Source organism: Coturnix japonica, chromosome Z (assembly GCF_001577835.2).
Source record: "Coturnix japonica isolate 7356 chromosome Z, Coturnix japonica 2.1, whole genome shotgun sequence".
Classification (NCBI taxonomy): domain Eukaryota; kingdom Metazoa; phylum Chordata; class Aves; order Galliformes; family Phasianidae; genus Coturnix; species Coturnix japonica.
Window position 1 is genome coordinate 3,415,837 of NC_029547.1, and position 26,674 is coordinate 3,442,510.

The 26,674-nt window shown below is 36.9% G+C and overlaps 1 long non-coding RNA gene across 1 annotated transcript in view; it reads right to left on the bottom strand.

The window, feature by feature from the left end:
- Positions 1–10,052: 10,052 nt before the first annotated feature.
- The window catches only part of LOC116652531, a 32,778-nt gene continuing 16,156 nt past the window's right edge, over positions 10,053–26,674 (bottom strand). Inside the window, exon 2 of the long non-coding RNA XR_004305663.1 lies at positions 10,053–11,051. This is a non-coding gene — a long non-coding RNA (uncharacterized LOC116652531). The remainder of the gene's footprint in view (positions 11,052–26,674) is intronic.

The following is a 26,674-nucleotide window of genomic DNA, read 5'->3' on the forward strand; positions in this document are numbered from 1 at the left end:
TCTCCATCATATTTGAGAAGTCGTGGCTGTCAGGTGAGGTCCTGGGTGATTGGAGGAAGGGTCCCGTCACTCCCATATACAAGAAGGGGAGCAGGGAGGTCCCGAGGAACTACAGGCCGGTGAGTCTCACCTCTGTGCCTGGGAAGATTATGGAACAGATCCTCCTGGACAACATGCTTGATCACATAAAGAATGAGCACGTGATCTGAGACAACCAGCACGGCTTCACCAGGGGAGGGTCATGCTTAACTAATCTTGTGGCCTTCTATGATGGAGTGACGGCGTTGGTGGACGAAGGGAAGGCGACCAATGTCATTTACCTGGACCTGAGCAAGGCCTTTGACGTGGTCCCCCACCACATCCTCATCTCCAAATTGGAGGGAAGTGGATTTGATGGGTGGACAACTCGATGGATAAGCAATTGGTTGAAAGGCCACACACAGAGGGTGGTGGTCAATGGCTCTATGTCCAGGTGGAGGCCAGTAACGAGCGGCGTCCCCCAAGGGTCTGTCTTGGGAATGGTGCTTTTTAACATCTTTATTAATGACATCGATGAGGGAATTGAGTGCACCCTCAGCAAGTTTGCTGATGACACCAAGCTGAGTGGTGTGGTCAGTGGAGGGAACGGATGCCATTCAGACCTCGACAGGCTGGAAAGCTGGGCTCGGGTGAACCTAATGAGGTTCAACACGGCAAAGTGCAAGGTTCACCCATGATGTTGCCTCAGGAGAAGTGGTCACCCCCAAGCCTCAAGACTGTTTCTACCCATAAGGACAGAAGGGTTATTGTCATAGGTGACTCCCTTCTGTGAGGAACGGAGAGCCCTATATGCCAGCCTGACCCTACCCACAGAGAGGTGTGCTGCCTTCCTGGGGCACGGGTCAAGGACATTTCAAAGATAATTCCTGGGTTTATTCGGTTTAAAAAAAAAAAAAAAAAAAAAAAAGTCTGAACCCTCCTCATGAAATTGAACATGTATAAGTCCATGGGACCAGATGATATCCATCCTAGCATATGGATTATGTGGTTGCTGAACCACTGTTGATAATATGTGAAAAATCCTTGCTGTCTGATGAAGTCCACGGAGACTGGAAAAAGGGAAATATTATTCCCATTTTTAAGAAAGGGAGAAAGGAAGACCTGGAGAACTATAAGCCAGTGAGCCACACCTGTGTGCCTGGGAAGATCATGAAGCAGATTCTCCTAGAAGCTATGCTAAGGTACATACAAGACAAAGAGGTGATTCAAGACAGCCAGCATGGCTTCACAAAGGGCAGATCTTGCCTGACCAATCTGGTGGCCTTCTATGATGGAGTGAGGAGTGGTGTCCCTCAGGGGTAACTCTTGGGACCAGTGTACCCTCAGCAAGTTTGCGGATGATACTAAGCTGAGTGGTGCTGTTGATACAATGGAAGGAAGGGAAGACATTCAGAGGACCTGGACAAGCTGGAGAAATGGGACCATGTTAACCTAATGAGGTTCAGTAGAGCCATGTGCAGGGTACTGCACTTGGGTCAGGGCAACACCAGGTATTTATACAAACCGGGGGAAGATCTCCTTGAGAGCAGCCCTGCAGAGGAACCTGGGGGACCTGGGGGACAAGAAGCTGGATATGAGCCAGCAGTGCATGCTTGCAGCCAGGAAGGCCAACTTTATTTTGGGCTGCATTAAAAAAGGGGTGGCCAGCAGGGAGAGGGAGGTGATTGTCCCCCTCTACTCAGCGCTTGTGAGGCCCTATCTGAAATATTGCATCCAGACCTGGGGAAAATACAGGAAGGATGTGGAGCTCTTGAAGCAGTTCCAGAAGAGGGCCACTAAGATGATGAGAGATGAAGCACCTCTTCTATGGAGAATGGTTGAGGGAACTGGGCTTGTTTAGCATGGAGAAAAGAAGGCTCCAGGGATACCTCATTGTAGTCTTCCAGTGCTTGAAGGGAGAATTTAAACAGGAGTGCCTGTTTGAGGGTGGATAATGATAGGACAAAGGGGAATAGTTTTAAACTAAGACAGGGGAGGTTTATGCTAGTGATGACTAGAAGAAAGTTTTTCACACAGAGGGTGCTGGCACACTGGAACAGGTTGCCCAGGGAAGTCATGGATGCCCAATCCCTGAAGGCATTAAAGGCCAGGCTGGATGTGGCTCTGGGCAGATTTGTGTAGTGGTTGGTGGCCCTGCATATGGCAGGGGGTTTGAAACTAGATGATCATTACAGTCTTTTTCAACCCAGGCCATTCTATGATTCTATGATTCTATTTAGAATTTATCTGTATTTAAGTGTCCTCTTCCAGATTTGTTTCTGGTGTCTTCAAGGGCATTTGTATTTAAACCAGAAGTCAAAGTAGTGGAATATTTATAACATAAGAAAATATATTGAATTTGGAGCACATCAGGGAAAATGGACAGTTATCTTGGGGAAATAGGAAGTAATAACTGGATGAAAAATCATTAAATTACTGCTAATCCTTAACTGTGCACCAAAAATGGAGATATTCTGGGCTGCCGTTAATGTGAGATCTTTCCAAGCCTGTGTCCAAAGGCAAACTCTATGAGTAAGATGGAGACTCCTCTTTGTAGTGTTTCCTACTTTTAGAGACTTTACCTTTTTGACTTTATTAAAGTTATTTTAATACTGATCCTTATTTTATATTACTAAGTGAAAACAAATCACTCAAAACACTGCAATAAAAATGAATTGCATATTCTTCCAATGATTCCTAGCCATGGAAGTCATTTGGCACGGAAACATGAATATCCATAATATTAAACTTCCTTAATCTCTGAAAGAATAATCCCATCCCAATTTTCCATTGTGTATGGTCCTTCAAATGTTCTAACTCCTCCATCCAGGAAGTGTCTCTTAGCCAAGGACTGCTTCAGCAGTTAATAATGAGACACCAAGATTGTGTGGTGGCATTTCCTGGTGTAATTAAATAGAAAAAAAAAAAAAAAAAAAGGCATCTGTTATAATATTTTTTGTCATGTGGATTCATTGTCTTATAGAAAGAAAATTTTCTGAAGGATATTGAATTAATAGAGGGTTTTTGGTTTTTGGTTTTTGTTGGTTTTCTTTTTTGTTTGTTTTTTTAGTGGATAAATAGTCCTCACACTCTCACTTCAAACCATGCTATATTACTTTGCAGAGGAATAGCAGAGTTTCCAGGCAATTATAGAGTTTGTGACCAAGGAAGCTTTTGGAGGATAGGTAGGCAAGCACAGATGTATTTCTGTACTAGCCCAGGTTTTATTGGTTTAGGTGAACAGGAGGGTTCCATGCCTCCAAATTTCTACAGTCATCTTCTATCCATCACAACTCATTTCAAGGGCAAAGTAAGAAATCTCTCAGCAATCAAGGACTGACTGACAGGGTAGTGAATAAAAATGTCTCACATTTTAGCAGGCCAAAAGCAATGCCAGCCAAACTGCAGAGGCTGCAATATTTTTTGATATTTTATTGAATGTCACTTTTGACAAGGAAACGATCCAAAACTTAGTATAACACTTACTAAGCTATCTTGAGTCTCAATCTCTTTTCTTGATAGTGTGTTTTATTTGTTTATTTGCTTGCATCCTATTGATTGTTTAATGAGGGCCTTGAAAGCTGGAACAAAGGCAAGATCCTTGCTCCAGACAGCAGCATGTAAGGAAGGTTGTGAAAAGTGGCATGCTTCAGTAGTCTGACGGTGCTGACCACCTTCCTTTTGAAGATCAGTTCAGCCAAGGATGCTTAAAATTACTAGCACTCTTTCTGAAAATAGCCATTCTTTTATTAATATATTATTTAGTACAATGAGTGTGATCCTGGAATATTTCTAACACCTTGGCAATGAATATAAATAATGATAGATAAATAATGATAGACTGAGGATTACCATTACTTTTTCATCTTATTCATCTTTCTCACCTTATGAATTTTTTCTCCTTATGAAAGGTTTGAGAAGATTTGGACAATGGATTATTTAAAAGCAATATCTGAGGGGAATTTTTATTATTGGCTTTTGGATAAACACTTTTTGTTTTACCAAGTATGTTTTAGCATTATCTTGGCTTGTCTAGGAAGAAGAGCAGGCTTTTTTTTTTTTTTTTTTTTGGATCTCGGTGATATTCACATGAAAACGCAGAATAATAGCTGCTATTTTCCCAGGGGAAAAAGGGAAAAAAAAAAAAGAAAAAGAAAACAAACAAACAAACAAACAAACAAACCAAGCAAAAAACCAACAACAACAACAACAAAAAAAAAACAAAAAAACAAAAAACAAAAAAACCAAGTTATTTCAAAGTCACTCTTAAAGATCCAGGTCTTTCACAGGATAATTGCTCATTCCTTTTCATTACCGAAAGATTTCTCAGTTCTTCTAATGAATAAGGATACCCTGTGCAGCCCTTCAAGACAACTTTGCAGCACCCCAGTGTCTTTCCTCATGCAAAGAGGGGGGATCAACATCTATCTTAACAGTACAATTTTTTGCTTTGAGACTACCATTAATTTTTCAGTCTTCCTAAACTTTCTGCTGACTCTTAAAATCTTGGGTAATTCTGAGACCTTAATGAGGCCATAATATCATAATTGAGATTATAAACTCATTTTGAGAATATAATGATTATCCAGTTTGACCTGAGGCATAAACTGGCTAAAGAATTTCATGAAATGATTCCTGAAGCAAATTCATCTTTTTTTTTTTTATTATTATTACTGTAGAAACTGAACCCAGGGTGATAGTTTGTGCTGTACAGAAGTATAAAGAATTTGAAAAATATTTAGAACATCACTTTTCTTATTAATTTTTCCCTTACAAAGCTATAGGATTTGTGATTTCCACATCCAGAAAGGAAACAGGCATTTTCTTTCCATATTTTCTTTGAAAAGGGAACATGATTGTAAGCCATCATCACAAAAGGTACAGTTGAAGGAGTTACACCTATCCCCAAATGAAAATGTATGGATAATATATCCTGCTCCTAGTTAATATATGCTTGTCCAAATTCCCGTCACTGCTTAAAACATGTGACACATTTTGATTTGCTTTTAATAATGTTTTTCAACTGCTGAATTGTTATAGCTAGGAAATGTTTATCAACAGATTTCTTCCTACATAACTGCAGTGATTCACTATTCTGTAAAAATTAATGAAATTTATTCAAGCCAATCTGTCTTCAGCTTCATGCCACTTTAGCTAAACTGTCCCACCCAAATCAGAGATAGCTATTTAAAGCATGTGTGAATATATATCAGAATTCTGATAAGCATCAAGCCTCCCATAGAACAATACTGTGAACTGTAATTGGAGCATGAAGAAAGCTCTTTGAAAATATTTACTTGTTTGAAATAAGTTCAGGTCTGTGTGGTTTTATACAACTGTTTGGATACACCTATTTTATTTGACACTTCCTCCAAAATTACACTGTTAGAAAATGGCAAAAGAATTGTGTTAAAAAGTCCAGATTTTCATGTGGAAACATTGGAAAAATTAAAAATATATCTTTTTCCTCCTTGTGGAAAATAATTATTTTGTATGCATGCATACATAAACTAAGATTGTATTTGAAAACTTACATTCTGAAAATTAATTTCACCAACATTTGTATAAATGATTAATCATAACCCTTAATGTTTATTATTTCCTGTAAACTACGTATCAACCTGTTTTAGTGCCTAAGTAAGCAAATATGTTGGCAGAAGCGTAGGTCTGCAGTCACCATCACCAATTCAGAGTTTCTGAGAATATTTAAAGAGAAAGGAAGAAATTACCAGAGGAAAGGATCATGTCCACACCTTGGGCAAGTTTACTTAGTGCCACTGATGGCAAGTAGTGTCACAGGGACATTATCAATGTCCAGTGGTTTCACAATGGAAGGCATGCATGTGACTGTGCTATTTCCTACAATCCTGACCTCTTCCAGTCCTGCTGGTAGGACTCATGATATAAGAACATGACTTCTTTTGGCTAACATGCAGAAATTTTCTTCACTAAGATATGCGAAGGGTGCACGATTGCTGGTAATGCCTATGAGTCCTACTGACAGATTTATGTGCAGCTTTTAATTATAGATATTCAAGGTTTGGAAAATCTGAAACAAACAAACAAACAAACAAACAAACAAAACTGATGTTATGCTTTCATTTCAGTGCTATTTTCTCTTTCAGACTGTTTAAAACAAGACCAAGACTAGCTGAAGTAAAGTAATTCTTTCATCCTTTCCTGTGCAATATTTACATCAATAGAAACCCAGGTAGATGTTGATCCTGAAGAAAAAAGATGAACTAGACATAAGAATACTGTATTCCTCCCAGAGCTCCTCCTGTGTAAAGATTACAGTACTGCTCCTTTTTCCCATTAGTACTTGGCAAACACTCCAGCTTTGAGAACAAAACATTCAATATACTAAAATCACAAGAAAATAAAAATTAAAAAAAACCCATCTTCAGCTGTCTTGCTTTTGTCATGTATTGAATATCTATATTCTCCAAACTGAGGAGTATATGAGTATGTTTTTTGGTTTTTTGTTTTTTTGTGTTTTTTTTTTTTTTTTAATGTGCTATATATAGTCTAACAAAAACATATATTAAAAAAGCACATAAGTAATGTAAAAGAATTACTCCACATGCATTCAAAACTTCACTCTACTTCATTCTTAATATATCTGCAAAATCAAGGCTCAAGAAAACAAAAAACAATATTACTAGTTCAAACAGCTTATTGTCCCTCCTTTGCATCCTAATATCTCTGTTCAAGACCCTCTGAGAAAAGATTGGATATGATCGTAGGAGCACTATAGTCTATGTTTCTCAGACACATCTCTTCCATGTTGCCAGCACTTCCACATTCAGATATCCTTCTGTAAGCCTTCAGAACTGAGGCTATTCTACTTTTTTTCCCACAAGCTAAATTCTTCATGTCTTAAACAAGGTGAAATAAATTCCTCCCAGTATGGAATTTGGCAAAGAAACTGTCTAATTTGACGCGTTACAACTGAGAAAGTTCAAATGTGTTGAGTTTTTCTTTCCAGAGCTAATTGCTTGGTTTGGATTAATAAGCTAATGAATTCACTGGAATATTAGCCCTCTTTTATTATTATTTGAGAAACTGCCTATATGAGTATTATGAGTAATAAAGAAGACAAAGTAAAGTCAAAAAAAATGTTCAGTATCAGCAAGTGAAATTTTAAACCAACAGTACATAACATTTAGTGTTTTTAGTAACTGTTGCTTTCTCAGGTTTTCTATCATTTCCACCAGAACAGCACACAGGATGATAGGAACAGTGAGCCATTTGATGCAGGTTCTATCAGAAAAGGAGAAAAACACAAAATTTGCCAAGAAATCAATCATCTTTAAATAACTAGCATGGAATTTTGAATGTCATCTAAGAAGTATTCTTGAATCTTGACTAAAATACTGAGGACTGTAAACCATAAAGAATTTTTTGAAGTTATCCAGCACTTGTAACCACTTGAACAGAAAAGAAGTAAAAGCATAATATTTACTGAAAAGCTGGGAGAACGACTAGCTTAAGATAAAAATCATAAGCTTTCTTTCACTGTAGATATGTTATTTCTGGTGCTCAAATTTTCAAACTTAGCCTAATAACAACTAGAGAGAGTGGAAAGAATCAATGTCATAGATCTCCCAAAGAGGTATGTGAATGTTTGTTTATATTCAGGTATTCAATTTCTATATGGCTTGTCTGTCTACATTTCTGTTTTTATTTATGTATCTAGTTAGTTAGTTAGTTAGTTAGTTATTCCAAATCTACAAGGTAATTCCTCTAAGTTAACAATAAATAGCACGTAGCTGAGATTCCTCCCAGATGTGTTTTAAATTCAGGAGATTTAGATAAACTTTCTGTAGCTTTTGTATACAATTATATGATGGAAAACCAGTCTAAATACAAATCCTCTTCCCCACACATTGTTCAGCTCATACCAGCAACATAATTATAACATTGATTATTGGTATAGCAATTTATAGTTGGATTGGGAAAATTACCATCTGAACCAAAGCTCATTATTTATTTTGGGCACATGCATTTATTTGAACATCATCAATTCTAGACTAATAGAAAAATCTGGTAGCTTCAGAGGGAAATTATAATAAATCAGTGTGCCCATATGCAGGATGCATGAGAAAATACTGTGATGAACAATGAGCAGGAAAGCAAATGCACATCTGTAAGCTAGGACCTCTGACTCTCTGCGCCTTATCCTAAATTCCTTGGAAGTTTAGGATCAGAGGATTCCTTTGGAAGAAAAAAAATATAAGAAAAAAAAATAAGAAAAAACAACATAAACTTCATACATCAGAAAACTAAATAAAAACTTCAACCATCACAATATAAATGGTATCAAAATGCAACATTAGCAGAATTTTTACATGAAAACATTACATCAGCTTTCCTCTCAACTTAAGAAATCCTCATTGAAACTTCAATGTGTTTTCTTCCTCATGGATACTAATGCACATCTGGCTGCTCATTTAAGAATTCAAATTATTTGCTGGTTCTTGTTTCTGTAAAATATTGGTCAATTCTTTTTAATAGGGTATAGTTAGCTATAGAAAATTATTAGAATTAAGGGGGAAAATGTTATAGATCATACTGATGAAGAGTTAAAAAACTGAAAGCAAAGCAGCCACAGCTTCTATTAAGTCCCATGTAACATGCACTCAAAAAAGCAGTAATAATGTGAAATGGATAAGCATGGTCATCTCAAAATTATGGGGACTGAAGTTTCTAGCAAAAGGATATGAAATGGACAAGAATTTCTTCTATCTGCAAAAAAAAAGGATAATGAGAAGACAGGAGTATTTTGAAAATCTATTCTTACAAAATGATTTCTAAGAACGTGTGGTATTGTATTCCCTATAGAAGTGATCCTGTCAGGAACAGCAAGTGCTAAAACTCAGATGAAGATTTCAATTCCTGAAAGAAGCTGTGATCTGGAAAAGAAAGCTTTGGAACCATAGGTTGGCACCTTGTCTTTCACACAGAAGTCAGAGCCTGTCACTGACTCAACAGCATCATCTGGCAATACTGGGATATCAGAGATTTGAGAGAGAGACACGTGGCTGTGGAGCTATCTGTCAACTCTGAACACTTGGAAAGTCAAAGTGAGGGAGGCTGCCTAAGAAATCCATTAAAGTATGGTCTATTTGTTATCTTTTCCTCCTTCCCTCCCTCCCTCCTTCTCTCCCTCCCTCCTTCTCTCCCTCCCTCCTTCCCTCCCCCTCTCCCTCCCTCCTCTCTCCCTCCTCTCACCTCCCTCCTTCTCTCCCTCCCTCCCTCCTTCTCCCTCCCCCCCTCCCTCCTCCCTCCCTCCCTCCCTCCCTCCCTCCCTCCCTCCCCTCCCCTCCCTCCCTCCCTTCCTCTCTCTCTCTCCCTCTCCTCTTTTCAGTTTCTCCCTTGCCTCCCCCTCCCCTTCCCTTCTCCCTTCCCAAAAACCTTCTCTTCCCCTCCCCACCCCCCCCCCTCTTCCCTTCCTCCTCTTCCTTACCTTCTCTCTCCCTCTATGCTTTCTTTGGTCCATTTTTGGTGGCACATGCCCCATCCTTCTAGAAAATAGAAAACTGCATTTGCTGCTCTACTAATGACACAGTCAATAATGTTAAACTTTGACTGAATAACTTCTGTGTATTTATCTTGAAATAATTCACCAGAGATGAGAAAGAAAGAAACTCAAGGAATTCAACACAAGATCAAGGAATACTGGTCTTTTATTCAGTTTTTATTCAATTCTTACTAATAAAGCCTTGTAAATATTTTCCTAATGAGTTACAAAACCTGACTGCTAGATTTTACTGGGAGATTTTCAAAAGTTTGTGAGTAGTTTCCCCTAAATAATTTTCCACTGCAGATGGTCTGTCCAACAAAGTCTTCTGTATGTCATGATCCCTTCAGTGTGTAGTGAGACTTTTGGCTACAGCAATGATCAAATACCAGTGAGTGTACTAGACTGTCTTGAAGCATTATATGCACATACTGAGCTGGGATAGGCTTAGAATAAAGTAACATTATACTCTGATTTTCAGAAGAGAATAAAGTACTTGTAAAACATGCAATAAGGCTTAACTTTGCTTTATTTTAAACCCATGACAAACCCAAGCACATTTTCTAAACTACATGAATATGACTTTATTGACTTGCACAATGTTTTCAGAAAGTGGCTTTTGCTTTGATTTTCACTGAAATGTGTCCAACGTTGTTGATTATGTAGTTTTGCATCCTGTTGCAAATAACTGTCACTTTACTAACTCCAGCAAGTGATTAAGGATGAGAGTCCTGTGTTCAGTTCACTCTAATTTGCTCATATTCTCCAGTATGGCTGCCTTATTTTCATGCAATATTTCTGTTTTGCTTCGTTATCCAAAATGACTATGTGACAGTTTTTATACACTCATTTTACCCATTCCTGATGGAATTGTGGAAACAGCTAATGCATTACCAAATAACTAAAACCCTGCAATTTTCCACCTCATAATAGATCAGAAATGATAAGAAAATACTATTTACTGTGTGCCACCAAAGCTCCGTAGTCACATAGAAGCATTAGACCGTACTTAGCCTTTGCATTAAAAAGTACAAATTCTCATAAAATCAGACTCTAAACAGAATTTCATCCATCCACAAACAGTAGAAAAGCAAACAAGAAAAACAGAGAGAACACAATTAGTTTTTTAATGTTAAGCAATAATAATGTATAACAAACAATATCTTTTTGATTTTGTACAAGAAAATCTCAGAAAATCGTCTTCAGTTCTGTACTGGATAACTGAGAAAAAAAAAAAAAAAATCTAAATAGACAGAGTAACTTCTCTTATTAGACTCATTCAGAGCGATCTCAGCAGGGCAAGTATCCGATATATTCTGGATATACAAGCTTGGCTCATGAGGTCAGCATGCAGAACAGAATCTTCTGGTCTGCTGGCTTTTGAAGCTGAAGCTAAAGGTCAAGTGGAGTACAATAAATGAAGGTTGAAAGACAGCGGAATCCCAAGTTTTCCTCTTCAAAGATATTGTTTAATTTTGGGAAACAATCCGGGTCTAGATTCAGTGCCAAACTAGGAAAAGAAAACAAATGAAAACATCCCTTATTTTTATTCCTTTGTCAGTCTGAAGGACAGCAGGTCAATTGTTCAACTGGATATGATTCTGCGAGAGATGAGTGCTTCACTTTGCATCTATATTCTCGAACATTTGAATAGTAGAGGCAAAACGTCCTGCTGGGATTAAGATTTTCTGATTTTTTGTTTATTTGTTTTGTTGTTTTTTGTTTTGATTTGCATTTTGTCTTTCTTGTATGTTCTGTTTATTTGTTTGTTTCCATTTACTTAGATTCTTTGAAAGTGTTTGATGCTTTTTCCTGAAGTGGGATAAAATATTGCTAGACACTGTGCAAATCTTGCTTAGGTAGGAATCATAGAACAAAAGAATCATAGAATGGTTGGAAGAGACCCCAAAGGATCATCAAGTTCAACCACCCCTGCCACAGGCAGGACCACCAGATTCATTCTCCTTCCCTTTTTCCTGGATCTGGCAGTGGAAACTAAGATTTCATTTCTACCTAATACCTGATTACATCCTATGTATTTCTATCTAAAATCATATCACATAATAATAATAATAATAATAATAATAATAACAACAACAACAATAATAATAATAAAAATAAAAATAAAAATCTGCTCCTAACAGCAGGCATAAAAATTTGCATTGTGTATCAGACAGTGTGGTGCACCAGAAAAATTCATTTACTTATCACTTCAACTTTGCAGTAGAGCTTAATGATCAATGTTAACAACTTTATGAGTCTGATTTTGCTTCCTGTTCATACAGAAGTAACCAGATGTACATATAAATAAGCTGGGAGGTCAACCTGGACTTTTATTGGTGGATAGAAAGACAGACCATGCTATTTCTGGATGATAAAATATTACTAGTTTCCACAGGGGATCTTTTACACCGTCATAAATCCTCCATCTGGCATTTAATTCACTTCACTGTTCAAATATTTGCTATATTCTGACGCATTGAAGTTTCTTTGCTTTTTTTAATATCTATTCATTTGTAAACTTATTTTCTAGACTCTGCAGTGGAAGGACACCCCCATTGACATGGTGTTCAGCAACCTCTTTAAAAAACAAACAAAAACAAAACCAAAACAAAACAAAAAGCCATATATTCTCATTTTTTTCTTCTTTGGAAATTGTGTTGATAGTACACTGAGAATTTTCTAAGTCAATTTTTATAACACTGGATCTTTGGCCTTAAACATTATTTCCACAGGTTCATATACAAATAGGCAGTTAATGCTGTGTGCAAAACCCAGGTTTTACGATGTTGATACATTCTTTTTTCTTACTCCAGAGGAAGAAGATCAAGTTCAAATATAGGATGTATCTGCACATTTAGAATGTGTTTTGTTCGTCTGCTTTTTTCCTAGAGAAGATGCTATTTTAAAAGTTCATATAATTGGTTAAGGCTTCAGAGTTCCAGTAGAAATCTATTTTAAAAGTTCGTAGAATTGGTTAAGGCTTCATAGCTCTTGTAGAAATCCTCTACTACTGGATCTTTTCCAGGCCACTAACGTTAATTTTTCCAGAGCCTCTTTGGGTGAGATTTCTTTCACATTACACTAAAAGGAAATAGTTTGTTTTAGGATAACCTCTGGTGCCATAATACCTCAGAGAAGGCATGACCTTGAAAGAACTGAAGGTACTGGAATATCAGAATTCTTGGGTGGTTTTTTTTGTTCTATGTACAGGAATTATACATTCAGGTTGTCCAAGGTGATAGGAGCATAATGGATATTCTAACGGATATTCTGTTATAAATACAAAATATATCTATCTCAGTACATAAAGAAAAATTCTCCAGAAGTTTCTGTCAAAATTAAGGTGCTGGAGTCCTTAGTTCTCCTCTGTTTGTCTGATAGAAGGCTCTCACACTGCTGCATCAAATGGATTTAACATGAGTGTGAAAACATCAATTTTCCCAGACTGGAGTATGTAATGTATCATACCACATTTCTAGTTTCACCACATCAGGATCAAAATAGATCAAAGAACAGTCTGTGAAGCTGCCATCACTACCAACTTTGGCTAATTTCTCTTCTGAAGATGGGAAGTCCTATTGTCATCATTGTCATCTTCACTATTCTGAGGTTTTTTATTATCCCTGGGGGATCATTATCAGGAAATGGGAATTTTCTTTCCTTCAAATTAACATCCAGGAGTGCATTTTCTGCCATAGTTCTATGAGCTTGACACAAATATACCTATAAACCCCAAATTTATATGGATGTATCAGATCTTCTAAGCCTTTTTAAAAGCTTGTGTGTGGAGCACATACTTTTCTAGATGAGGTCTTGAGAATTCATACTCCTGTGATCACCCCACAGACTGCTTCGAAGTCCACAGTAGGCTTGATCTAACAGGTAGGACCTCAGTCACCAGATTCCAACATGAGAAGTTCTGCAGCGTGTATAGAACCTTGATCTTAATTGCTCCTTCTGTGAGACTGAAAGGATTATGCTTCACACCTCTGTGAAGAAGTCTAAGAGCAGCAAAGACAGCATTTAGCGAGTCAGGAGTCTGTGGGTTTGGTCATTGTTTTTTGTTGTTGTTGCTTGGTTTTTGTTGCTGTTGTTGTTTTGTTTATTTTTCCTGTTTAAAATATATTAAATGAGAGTGATTTGTGAATTCTTTTTAAAAGGTCTTGAAATTTCATAAGGAAACAGAGTTACTGTTAAAAACTTTTAATGCTTTCTCTTGCAGGTTTTCTAGACTGCTCATATTTATTTCCTTCTATAACAAACACTTCAAAAGATTTGATTGTAGCCTTTTGCAAAGGGAACAAACTATAGCAAGTTAAGGATATATTGAATGGGACCTCAGGAAGACATTCAGTCCCATCTGCCTTCAGAGTGTTCTCTACATGGCCTATGACTTCTTATCCTACCACTGACAGACAACAGGGGCCTCCTTTAAATTTTCGGAATCTCAAAATATTAGACTATGCTTCAATTACATGATGTAACAATGAACAAGATTTTTATTACCATTTAAAACTTACTGAACTCCACAGTCTCTTTATCAGCCTAGGAAAATGCTGCTTAATATCAAATATGAGCCTTTCTAATTGATTCATCATGCTGAAATGAAGAAGTTTGTTTCATTAATGCTGGAAGCATGTAGTTTCAGTTTAAAAACTCACCCCAAAATGCTTCTGTGTTATCATGTAAAGTTTCTTCATAAGGTTTTTCTTCACAAACAAACAAAGAAACAAACAAACAAACAAACAGTAAATAAATATTGTCTTTTTCCTGGGTTCTGAGATTTTCCATAAAATTCAATTTATTTGTGTTTTCCTTTGTTCTTTCTTTCTCTAGCTTTGCCCTCCTTGTATTCTCATTTATAATTATACTAATTAATTACACATAACAAAATAAAATGATATTTCTTACCTCATTAATTACAACCCAAAATACAGGGCACTTTAACCTGTAGAAAATATTTATGTTCTTCAATTATGCTTCTTTATAAATTTTGAAGAATGAAACAGATACTAGTTAACTTTAGAGTTTCATTCTATTTAGTCTCTGAAATTTATGCCACACAAGGACACTACTATACATAAGAAGACATACAGGTATTATTTAATATTTCTATATTTTAATTACCTACTACTGATTCATAAAACTCTGTACATTTGGGAACTGAAAATGATTTCTCTGTGAATGTGTATTTCTCCCCTGGCATGGACATGATCACTTCCTTAATCCTCACCTGAATCTGAACACAAAGTTTCACTCTAAGAACAGTGCCTCAATTGGTGTTTTTGAATCTACCCAGCATCCTGATCCAAACTGGAATGGAAAGGTGCAGTATCTGCCATCTGGCAACAGCTCTGTGGGCTGTAACAAGCCAGTTGTGTCAGACCTGTTTCTTCTAGACAGATGCATGCTCTTCATTGACATTCATGGCTAGCATAAGCCAACAGACACAAATGACAGATCTGTCACTGAAATGGCATAAGGAGTGAATTGCTCTCCAGGCCATACAGCCATGTCTTCATGAATAGTTTTAGCAGTAAGGGACATCACACAGGAGTGTGAGATGTCTCCATCATACAGGAACATAGTATATATTCATATGGAATCAACAGGTGATTTTCTTCTCACTTCAGTATTGGGTTTACTCCCACAGACATTTTACCTGACAAAATGTTCTCAAATTCTACAAAATATAGACTATTCATCTAATGTGTTGCTCTTCTCTGTTTCCCTTTTTTTCCTTTTTTTTTTATCTTTGCAGATCATCAAGTATCTAAGTGATAACTATCAACAGATAAATGGAGACTGCAATAAGGCTTTACAATAGTGTGTACTTGCTTGATAATTCTACAGTGTGAGTTTTTACAGCATCACTTCCTAATGGCAAAGTTTTGCTTCCCAAACCCACATGCTGTTTTGTGTTTCATGAACTGAACTCTTTTTTTCCTTCTTCTTTTCTTCTTCACAAAGTGTAACTCTAATGAATGTGTGTTACATCTCGGGACTGGTATCCACTGCATCCTAGCAGATAAGCAATGAGTATTATGTTAAATCTGAGCCTCTCAAGAGGAACACTGGTTCTCAGCCAAGCTCCTTACTACAAAAAGTCCAGTCTTCTGCAGAGAGGGAGATCCTCTACTGCCAAGCATTCAGAACATCTGTAGTCATCAAAATCCTCTGTGCAGGAAGTAGGTGGACTCCAACAGTATCACAAAACTCTTTCTCCCTTTATCTAGCAGTGATATCAAGTAGTATTCCATGGATTTAATATAAACAAAGCAAACTAAAAAATATGAGTACACTGCTACAAACAATTTTTCCTCACCGGAAACAGTAGAAATGTGTAGCTACAGCATGATACTTCAAGTAAATAAATTGCAAGAAAGCTCTGAAATGTAAAACAAAGGCAATAGACCAGTCCAGTTGGAGCAAACAAACAAGCAAATATATATATATGTATAAATATATATAATATGAAGTAAGAAGGAAGTCCCTAACTCTTCTGACTGGCACAATCAGATAAGGTCTCTACCCTGTAAATATCTGTGCAATATTTCTGTAAAGTAACTATTAGATGCCTTTCAGATTAAACAAAAACAAGGAAGGAAGGAAGGAAGGAAGGAAGGAAGGAAGGAAGGAAGGAAGGAAGGAAGAAGGAAGGAAGAAGGAGGAAGGAAGGAAGGAAGGAAGGATAGGAAGGTAAGGAAGGAAGGAAGGACAGGAAGGAAGAAAGAAGAAGGAAGAAGGAAGCGAGGAAGGAAGGAAGGAAGGAAGGAAGGAAGGAAGGAAGGAAGGAAGGGAAGGAAAGGAAGGAAGGAAGGAAGAAGGAAGGAAGAGGAGGAAGGAAGGAGGAAGGAAGGAAGGAGGAAGAAAGCAAGGAAAGCAAGGAAAGCAAGGGAGGGAAGGAAGGAAGGAAGGAAGGAAGGAAGGAAGGAAGGAAGGAAGGAGGGAAGAAGGAAAGGAAGGAAGAAGGAAGGAAGGAAGGAAGGAAGGAAGAAGGTAAGAGAGGAAGGGAAGGAAGAAGGGGAAGGAAGGAAGGAAGAGAGAAGGAGGGAGAAGAGGAAGGAAAGAAGGGGGGTGGGGAGCCGGGGGGGCATTTTCTTTTCTGTAGAAAATGTAACAGTTGTATTTTGAGGGAATCTGGAGCAGAGTTGCACTATGACAGATGGAAGCCAATAAGCAGAGAATTGCGAGAAACCTGAACACAAACACATAAATCACGAATTACATCAAACTCAGATCATGATAAATATGTTCAGAGCATTTCTACTGGGCAAACTTAAGTCTGAGATTTAGGGAGCATGTAATAGGCCAGAATTAAAAGACAGCAGTATTAATAACTGACTATATCCTGAAGGCACAGAAATGTTTTCTTTTTTTTCTGACTGCTGCTGAAGAGCTATCACCAGGCAGACTGCATGAAGTTGTGCAATATGAATGTCAAAATGAAGCAGAGAGAGAGGTGTCTTTCCCATTACAACTGAACTTTAACAGTGATCAGGTGGACAGTTTGGATAGGAGACTGCTGCTCTGCTGTGTGATCATTTCTGTCTTTCTTTGCACTGAGAAATTAAAATGACATTGCAAGTGACAGTGAGGAATATCTTCTTCCTCTGGAAGTCAATTTGAAACAGGGATATCTGATATTAATTTGATAACTAACTAATAACCTCCCCGGTCTTAATTCAAAAGCGAGACTGCTTGACGATCAAAAAGAGGGGCATCAGGTGACCTACCAAGTCCTTGTATGTGTTCCCACTGAGCAGGAATGATAACAGAACAGCAGCCTTCTGGGGAATGTAGTTCATCTTTTCCAGGCAGGAAGATGCCTGGGACTGGAGCATTAACTCTTTAACTTCTAGTGCACTACATGATTTTATGATATGGAATACCAATAACTAAAAATCATAAAATCATGACAATTTGACATATTATTTCATGCTAGAATGAAATACAAAAGAGCACTAAAGAATAGATATGGATTATGAAAAAGCACAGGAGCATTTTTCAAATACATCCACATCCATGCCATTCCTTCAGCTTATACTGGGAGTCAATGAAACCGGTCAGTGAGAAATAAATTATGAGGGGTGGAACAGATGGAGAACAGTAGACAATCATCTGGCACAATTCCCAGTGTGAGATTGCTCCCTTAGATTCATTTGCTAACATTCCATCCAGACTTCTGTAAGTCAATGAGAAAACAGAAGGGGATAGGAGAAACCACCCTCCAAAATAAATTTAAAAAAAAAAAAAAAAAAAAAAAAAAAAAAAGTCAGAAGCAGAAAAAGCATCTTTTTAACGTGATTCAAAGTCATAGAATCATAGAATGGTCTGGGTGAGAAAGAACCTCAAAGATCATCTAGTCTCAGCTCCCTTACCAAGGGCAGGGTCACAAACCACTAGACCAAGTCTTCACTCGTTCTATAGCAAACGGGAAAGCATCTGCATTTTATTCTGCCGTTTTAGCCAAAATAAGACCATTAGTGAATGTTGAGGTCATTTTAAGCATTATATTCAGAATCTGATGTTTATTTAATGAAACTCAAGCTAATCAGATTTGAGACATAAGCATCTTTCATCATGACTGATTTCCCAAATATTTTCTCCCTAAATTCCTACAACTGAAATATAAAATGCTAAAAATGGGGAGGAGGAGGTGTTGACATCTCAGCTTGTAAACATTCTTTGTAAAATCAATGGACGCAAGAATGCAATTCGCTTTAGTATATGGGTCTTTATCAAATGATGAATGCAGTCGAGCAACTTTATTGAGAGGACCAGAGCCTTTCAGTGCAGCAACCCGGAGTTAGAAAAGACAAGTTCCACCCTTTGTTCTAGTGCAGTTTAAGTTATATCATGGGCTAAACTGACTAGAAATACTGGTAGAGCAGGAGCTCCCAGACCTTGAAACCAAGCATGGGCTGTTTAATATTATGAAGGATTTCAGGGAGTTGAAAAAACATGGAATAGATGTTCCAGTGTCCTCCAAATATTGAACTACTCTGTAAATCTGACCAAATTAGCTGCTGCTATAAGTTATGGGAGGTCATTCTGTACTGGATTTGAAAAAATATCACTAGGTCTGAATTACATGATTTTTTAAAAGAATTATTGCTCTTTGCTTTAGTTGTAACTTCATTAACAGAGTAAAAATTGTCAGCTGTGTTAGTAAGGTATAGAAGCAGATAAGCTTCTCAAGCACGTTACAAGCTCTTGGAAAAGAACTCACTTCTTGGAATTTCTTGGAAAATTTACTCACTTTCTGGAAGAGACTGGTAACAAGTTTAAGTTACAAAAGTAGATGCAGCATTTCTTGTGTAATTTGCTAAGTTCCAGCCAACTGAAGATGAAGGTTGCAGAGGTATGTGGTATTCTACTTCTGTTCACACAACTTAAACAACCCACTGACAGTGTTTTGCCACCTCCAACAGCCTATGACCAATTTCTAGTATTGTGTTACCATTGGCAGCTCCGAACTAGAACATTCAGCAAAAATCAGACAATCAGAATAAGCTTCAAGTCAGCGATGAGCACTATTGTTTCCTGTTCACTTTATTGTGCAGTGGTAACATGGCAGAGAGCAAATCTTCCTTACAGAAAGATTTCAAATCCTTTGATTTGAATTTTGTTCCTTTAAAGACAAGGATGTGTGCAATTATCATCACATGGCATGAATATTAAGGTCAGGTGCAATCTTCTGCTATCAGAGTAGGAGTTAACTTATTCACATTGAACCTGCTCTCACAGGTTCGACTGCATCAATTACTAACAAAACCACAGCTCTTTGATAGTCAGAGTCCTATGTTAGCTTTTAAGTTACAACGTGGCTCCGCCCCATCAATTATAATTTCTTCCAGTGATCTGTACAACTGGAATTTGTTAGAGTGCTGATTTATAATACTAATTGCAAAGTTAATTCACCTGGGCAGAATTCTAAACCACTGGCATTAGATGATAATTACTATTATTTTTCCATTCCCGTTACTGAAATCAAGTGTTTTGTGAAGATTTTTTCTACCATCCATTATGTTCTCTTGGCAACAAAGAAATCTCTTTGGGAGTTTGAGCTGTGAGTTGCTTTTCTTTCCCACAGATCCGTATCTGCTTATGTCAAACTCAAAGCTAAAAGGCAAGGATCCTAGTCAGGATCATCTAGAAAAAAGTTCAATTCATACTTATTCATATTGATTCAATATAGACTCTCCAGCTCTTGGGGATTTATTTTTAAGCTAAAATCATGTTTACCAGTGTGCAATTCACAATCTTCAGCAATCCAGTGGTTGAATTATTCTTTATTTAATGGACCTCTGCAGTGCGTCCCTTACAGAGAGCAGGTAATACTTTGTTATTATGATCTCTGTTATAACTGGATTTCAGAGTACTCTGGTAAATGAAATGAAGTGAAAGAAGGTAAATCAAGATAAAGAATGACTTGGATATTTCCTAAAACGTTGGGCTTTGGGGTTCTTTTTTGGGATGCTAGTTACATAATCACTGAAATTTTGGCCATGATCTTAATATGTGCACATCTTTGGACTGACATACAATTCCTGGTGTTTGAACTTCTTAATAAAAAATGTAAAAAATGCAAGTGGGTAAGAAAGAAAATATAAAAGGTTCTTAAGTTTAAAGACTTAAGATTTTTTTTTTTTTTTTTAAATGGTAATCTGTAGTTTGCCTGTTTTATAGATTGCAGTTCTTGCAGAGACTCTAACTACAGTCAGCTTTTTTACAGCTTCAGTCCTCTGTACTAACTTTTTGGAACCTCCATTGTTCTTCATAGAAAGATCTCAAATAAATAAATAAAATCTAATTCAAAATCTGATTTCACGTTTGTTCTTCCATATCCAAACAAAATTTTCACAAGCAAGACATCAAAATGTGTATCTACCAACAAGTTTTTTGTTGTTTCAGCAGTTGTTACAAACAAAACCTGACTGCTGCTGACTGATGTAGTTACATTTCCAGGGTTTTGAATTCTTAGTCCAGTTTATTTCCATTAGTTATCTCAGCAGGTACAGATCTATCAATAAGTAGATCAATAGGTAGATCTACAAAGATAGACTTAATGATAATCTATTTTTTTGTCTAGTCTCTAAATTATTTAGTTACAAACAAGCTTTAGTCTAAACACTGTGTACGCAATCCAACTTTTATTTTAGCTCAAGCTCTGGCTTCTGTACTGTGGATGTCTCAGATGTGTACAACTTCACGTATATGGAAAGGACAGAGTTGTTGTTCGTATTCAGATGAGTGATTAAAGGCAACAACAACAAATATTGAAAGACAGATAAGAAAAGCCCTTCCTGGCAGATTTTTGACTAGTTGGAGAAGTGGTATGAGCATCAAAATTTTATTGTTTTTGTATTTTTGTTTGTTTGTTTGTTTTTGTTTGTTTTCCCTAGTCAAATGTCTGAAGTTACAAAAAAACAAAGACAAAAACAAAAAACAAAAAACAAAAAAACAGAGGAGAAATCTGTATTAGTTTAAGCTTCTACATTTTTGGTTAGGGAGTAAAGAAGTTAGAAAACCTTTATTTTTCTCTTCAGAACACCATATTTACTGAAGAGACTGCTCATATGTGTAATGTTTCCTTTATTGATTCTTGTAATACTACAGCGAATCTCAGAACTATCACCAGTTTTCCAAATAGTTCTCTGTTAACATGATTTGGGCCTGAACTTTAGGTTGAATAGAGAAAAAAGCAAGACTTCATGCTTTGCTTAACTTTGCACTTTGCTTATGTATCATTCGCTGGTCTCTATAACCTTAGTAGCCTTTGTAGCCTGTGTAACACTTGTAGCCCTTATACATACTCAGCAATGACAACAACAACAAAATCACAAGGTAATTTGGAGACCTTAACTTGGAATTCTGCTATCATCATTTATCTATGAAGCCTATGGTTACCAGACACCTAAAACAGATATAAAAATACATGTCTTGAATAAAATGTGGTATATTTTCCTTAAATACAGTTATCATTTCCAATATATTGGTTGTTTTGCCTATGATTTTAAAGGTTATATAATGGCCTAATACACACTAGGCACTGTACCAAAAGATGTTACTTGTTAGGACTGATGAGGCCAAAGGCCAAATGTAAACAACTTCAGCCACTTGAAAATAGGAGAATTGCTTTGATTTGCGAGACTTGGAAGTGGAAAAAGCCGGAGAGAATGTAATTTATACTTAAGTAATGGATCAAAATGGCACTACGAACATGGATGTAATAGCTAATGATGATAAAGGATTCAGGGAAATGTTCACATCATCAGGAGGGTTTAATAGATTTCATCCAGTTCTCTATCTCGTCTCCTGTAAAATTCATTTACAAAAGGCTTTAAAGTGTGAAATTGCTTGTTTGTTTTCTAAATAATAGGAATACAAGATCAAACCATTCCATATGCAGTGTAGAACAGAAGTAAGAAATAATTTACCTCAAAATGGAAAACAATAGAAAAAAATTAATTAGAGTTTTTAAATCTTCACAGAAAATATTTTAATAAATGGATTAATTCAAATTTTATATGCTACAGAATTATACCTAGATAATAAAAACAAGATCAGGCTTCACCGATTTTGCAAATGTAATGCAAAAGCTTCCTAAGATTTGGTACACAACATTTTTAATTTTGCTCTGACTTATGTGTTCCAGAGTTTCCAAAATTTCCCCCAGGATACGTGTAAAACCTTCCTACCCTCAGAGTTACAGAGCACCTCCCCTTGAAATTGCTTCTCTGATCCTCACCAGGTCTTTGATTAACCTTTAATGAGGCAACCTAATATGCACAGCTTGGGTTGGCCTAAAAACCTAATGGTTGTCTTTACCCAGAGAACATTCATCATTACAACAGCATGAACAACCTGTAGACATTTATTATCTTAATAACATTTTCAATGATTAACTTTCATAATGAGAAATCCTGCTAGGCCAAGAGGCGTTCTGCATCATTTTGCAAGTTCCTGGTGGAAAAAGTGCTCCTATTAAAAAAAGGCTTTACTGTTCTGCGGGAGGTCATGATGTTCTACCACAAGCATTCTTACCCCACACTTCACATGTTCCAGACTACTGCACTGGATGTGCTGTCAGAACTACAAGCTCGCTATCATATCCTTCCGTTTACTTCTTAATTCTGGGACAGCAGGGAGACAGAAACACAAGCAGGTGAGAGAAGAATAACTAAAGAATTTTCTGTGTTTCAGAAACTATTTTACTTCTTTTACAACTTTGATTTTGATGTGACACTGCCAATGAACATTCATGGGGATAGAAAGCTCAGCAATGGATCCTTGCTGCTTCACAACAAAGCAAACTCATTTGTTACCAATTTCTAGTGAAAAGGGTCCAGCCTTCTCTATTTACAGGCACATACAAACTGAGCAGAAAAAGCATACCTTTACCAGCAGCTCATTAACTCCCCAAAGATCCATCAATAAAAGCAGGACCATTTCCTAGAAACCTATTTTATTTTACTGCTGAACATGATGTGGTTTTAGATATGATGCATGCTGATTAAGAACAAAACAAACAAAAATAAAAAGAAATAAACGGGGGGGGGGGGGGGGGGGGGGGAAAGTGGGCAATGAGTGTGCAATCCTTAGTCACTGAGGTCAGGTTATTTATCCTGCCAAAATAAGCTAGAGGTGAAATGAAACCTTTCTAGTAAAGCTGTTAACCAGTCTTGATGCTGAGAATGCTGTTTTATCTTGTTGCATTTGACCTGAAAATGAGCCTCTCAATTAATAATGAACAATATTCTATCTATGGTATTATCCCAGTAGTTAGATGTTATTTTTTGAGTTCCAGTGTGGCAAGTAGAACTCTGTAATTGTAATTTTCTTCCTAATTTCAAAATTTCTTCCTCCTCCTGGACTTCATATTGTGCAGCAAGAATGGCTTAAAATAGATGCAGAAAAAAAAATAATAATAAAACATCAAAATCCTGGACATGAATATACACTGGGATTTTAAGAATATTACATCTAGACTTCCTGAACCACTACTATCATAAAACAACAAAATATAGCAATTTAACACAAACCTAATTGCAATAGTAACATCTGTCTTAATTATGTAAATACAAGTCTATTTTCAAGCATCAATTTCTCTTTAATAAAATGTCAGGCAATTTGTATCACTTAGGAGTTACATTTCATATGTACAAATTGCACTTAAAAGTATGCATCCTTTATGTAGCAGTCACGAACTAATAGCTATAGTGTTAGACTTTCCTGTTAAGGAGCATGATGAAAAGTGCAAGGATTCCCAGGGGAGTTTTGTCACACTGGGAGAAATTATAGCTTTGCTTTGTGAGTATATTCACTGAGCAATTTTTCCTCCTGATAGTACTGCACATTACATTTCCAATTGAAAGAGTTATTTTAGCTATGTTAGGATGATCTATCAGCCATCTGTGTATTACCTACAGTTTGGTTTCAAGTTAAAACATACTCTTGATTTAATAAATTCTCAGACTGCCTTATGAGTTTGAGGAAAATACTGCATTCTGACACAGCTTTGGTTCTCTTACCCTCCAAACAAACAGCTTTTGCTGTTAGTACCAATAAAGTCAGAAACATGACCACAGAAATCAGTGGTTCCATCACAAAAGATATACTATTTCTGTAGACAAAGCCTCTCAGTAAACAAATGTAACATCATTTTTTTCCGCTTGCACTTTGACAGTTTTGCAGATTCTTACCTGATGCAAATTAGCTTTTTGGCATAGATTTTGTGCTATTCCCAAGAGTCAAAGCACAGAATCCTGACTCGAGGGGAAAACAGCTGAGCTGGCCTGAACTACCTCTGACACCAGTGGTGCTCTGTAGCTTGTTTGGGATTTAACAACAGATGGACAACTCAATGTGTGTCCTCCTGTCTGAAATATCTGCATCAGCTTATGCTCAACAAGTTAATATATTCATGAAATCCAGTGTAGTATTCAGAGTTTGTAGGTAAGGTCCTGGCAGTTTAGATTAAAGCTGTAGTTGGACAGATATAACCTCATAGTATTAACTCTATGAAAGTCTCCACTGTTCCTTCATGCATTGTTTCTGAAGAAGCCTCAGGCATCAGTACTATTGCTGACAAGTCATGCAATGCTAGATGATCCTTTGAGGTCAGAGACACTCTCAAGCTACAACCCAACATTATGTTCCACTGCTCAGAATCCTCTTCTTCAGTTCAGCCTAATCATTTGAATAGTTTTCACAACTAGCTAGCTGTTTCTGGTTTTTTTTCCATAACCCTGGGTACTGGACCAGTTGATTCTCCTTTTTGGGTTGTTCTGCAGACTGGCGAATTCATTAAGCAAGAATAGCTCAGCAGCCTGAGGTCTGTAGTATGCCTTAGAACAGGCATGTCCAACCCATGGGCCATTGGCCACATGCAGCCCAGCACAGCTTACAGTGCAGTCTGATAATGCTGCCACAATATCATGGAGGCTGCTCAACAGACAGTGCTGTCAAATAATATGGTACTATAATTAATTTACAAGGAAATTGTATTAGTTTCCAAAGATTATAATTTCAAAAGACATTATATGCAGAAATATGCTGCCAAATTTGATGCATATCAAGGAATGCTTCATAAAGACAAAGGAGTGGAACAGACAGAACGTTTGTCACCTCAATCAGATCTTTTTAAAAAAGTTAAAACTGAAATGGACTCTGTTATAAAAGCTAGTTACACGATAGAAAATCTGATTGCAAAAACACCAAAATAATTGATTATGAGTTTATTAAGCGATGTATGGAAATGTGGCAGATATAATGTGTCCTGAATATAAAAATAGATTTTTCTAAAATCAGTTTGTGTTTCCAGACTGTAACCAAGCAAACTGAATAAACAGGAAAAATCTATAAGAAAATAAATAAATAAATAAATAAATAAATAAGAAATAAAATATAATAAAATAATAAGAAATAAAAATCTTTTAAATATATAATTGTGACTGCATTTTCAGTCGATACAAACACAATACCTGTGAATTTTCACATAGAATGGATAGTTGCAATCAAACATTCAACTCAAATGAAAATTTTGTCAAATTTCTTTACTAGATTTTCATAAGCCCTATCTTATCAAAGTAAAATATTCCTCACTTCAAAGCCACACTTCATTCTTGTCATCATTTTTTGGCTTTACACATATTTGTGAACAATTACTGTCAGGGATCAAGCACAGGAAAAGTAATATCTCATCAAAAAATCTCTGAAAAATACCTAGTGAATTCATGAGGGATGGCAACCGCTGCCACTGAACCTGCCTCATGCATCAGTTTCACAATAAAAGGTCAAACATCCCACTAGTTTTATGCTTTTGTTGCTCTCTGCTTTTTATGTCCTAACAAAGAATACATTAAATATATATATATGTTATATGCAGCACCAAACAATTCCTGTTCACGCAAATGTGGCCCAGGCAAGGCAAAATACTGGACAACCACGACCTAGAACATGGCTAATACTACACTATATTCTTGAGGATTTTTTTTTTCTGGTCGTTACAGGCAGTCTTATTCTTTGCTACCATGCAGATTAAGTAGGAAAGAGCTCTAGCAACCCATTTCTTATCAGGGGACACCATACACATCCAGATCTCTTGTGGATCATTTCTGGCACCTTCTTGTTTCAGGACTGTCATGGTTTTGTAATTTTGCTATCAGTATCAGTATTCCACATCATAACATCATGTAAAGTATGGATACTTCTATTGAATGTGCAGTCCACAGAAGAAGACTACATATCCCAGAGAACAACAGGGTTAATGATAAGTCACGGGACCAGGACGCTGTATAATCTCGTTCCCAGTGCTGGAGTGGCCCTCCTCATCTCTCCGAACTTCTCGGAGAGTGGGAAGGCGTTCCAGCCCGTGTCGCTAAGTTCACAGTAGGCCTCTCGTTATTCACGGGGAACTCTGCCTCCATCTCCTCTTTAGTTCATTTTGAGTTAGCCTCAATTATATTTATATTGTGTTATCTTGTATTTCGATATCATATTTAGTAAATAAAGTTTTTCCTCCTTAGATTGTCGCTGTTTTATACCCACTCCCTTTTTCCACCTCCTTTCCGGGCCCGGGACGGGGGGCCCACGGGGTGGCTTCCCCTGTCACGGGCATAGGTA